Raw genomic sequence first — 1,563 nt, 5'->3', positions numbered from 1 at the left:
GACTGGAGGAGGAAGTAGGACGGAGAAGGAGGGGGCGGGGAGGAGGGCGAACGGAGGAGTGGAGGGTGGACGGAGGAGGAGGGGGCGGAGAGGAGGACCGGCGTGGGGGGACTAAGGGGGAGATCGAGTGAGTGTGAGTGTGAGTGGATCATAAAGAGGGGAGTGAGGGGCGGAAGATAGAATGGCTTCGCAGTAGCGCGCTAAAGGCACACGCGCTACTGCTAAATGACCTAGCAGTAGCGCCTTTCAGTCAGAACGCGCTACTGCTAAGTGTAAACATGTAAAAATATACATCAAAAATATGTTGCTCATCATTGATCTTTTTGTGTACAATCTGAATTGTCAATATGATTTTTCGGAGTAATGTGCCACGGGTAGCCTAACCCGAGTCCCTGAACCTTTCAAGACATCGGGGCCGGCTGCGCCCCTCAGGACATCAAGATGAAGCGCCGCTTTCTGATAGCCGGCTGGCCCAAGCGGCTGGCTGCCAGAAGGTGGCTAAGCTCCAGAAGGCGGCACCAAGACGGGCCGACTCCTCGCAGGCGGCCTCCAGAGAGGCCGGTGAGGGAGTCCTGGATTAGGGGGTCCTCGGACAGCCGGACTATATCCTTTGGCCGGACTGTTGGTCTATGAAGATATAAGATTGAAGACTTCGTCCCGTGTCCGGGTGGGACTCTCCTTTGCGTGGAAGGCAAGCTTGGCAGTTCGGATATGTAGATCTCCTCCCTTGTAACCGACTCTGTGTAACCTTATCCCCCTCCGGTGTCTATATAAGCCGGAGGGTTTAGTCCGTAGGACAACAACAATCATAATCATAGGCTAGCTTCTAGGGTTTAGCCTCTACGATCTCGTGGTAGATCAACTGTTGTAATACTCATATCATCAAGATCAATCAAGCAGGAAGTAGGGTATTACCTCCATCGAGAGGGCCCGAACCTGGGTAAACATTGTGTCCCCCGCCTCCTGTTACCATCCGCCTTAGACGCACAGTTCGGGACCCCCTACCCGAGATCCGTCGGTTTTGACACCGACATTGGTGCTTTCATTGAGAGTTCCACTGTGCCGTCACCATAAGGCTTGATGGCTCCTTCGATCATCAGCAATGATGCGATCCAGGGTGAAGTTTTTCTCCCCGGACAGATCTTCGTATTCGGCGGCTTCGCACTGCGGGCCAACTCGCTTGGCCATCTGGAGCAGATCGAGAGCTACGCCCCTGGACGTCAGGTCAGGTTTGGAAGCTTAAACTATACTACCGACAACCGCGGCGACTTGATCTTCGACGGATTCGAGCCCATGTCAGGTGCGCCGCACAGTCACGACGAGCATGACTTAGCTCTGCCGTCAGACGGTGTCCGGGAGATCACACCTGTGGCTACTCCGGCCCTCAATCCGGAGTAGATTGCGCCGTCCGAGGACGGGTGGATGGACCCCGCCACGGAGGCAGCACACTCAGCGGAGATAGAGCCGAATACTGATTTCACCTCCTATGAGACCTGTGTTGCCGGATCCTTGGATTCGTCCCCGGCCACGGGCTCCGAACCGCCTGCGTCTGTGCCTATCGAA

The sequence above is a fragment of the Triticum aestivum genome, chromosome 4D (genome assembly GCF_018294505.1).
Source record: "Triticum aestivum cultivar Chinese Spring chromosome 4D, IWGSC CS RefSeq v2.1, whole genome shotgun sequence".
NCBI classification, from domain to species: domain Eukaryota; kingdom Viridiplantae; phylum Streptophyta; class Magnoliopsida; order Poales; family Poaceae; genus Triticum; species Triticum aestivum.
Note: the sequence above shows the minus strand (reverse complement) of the source record.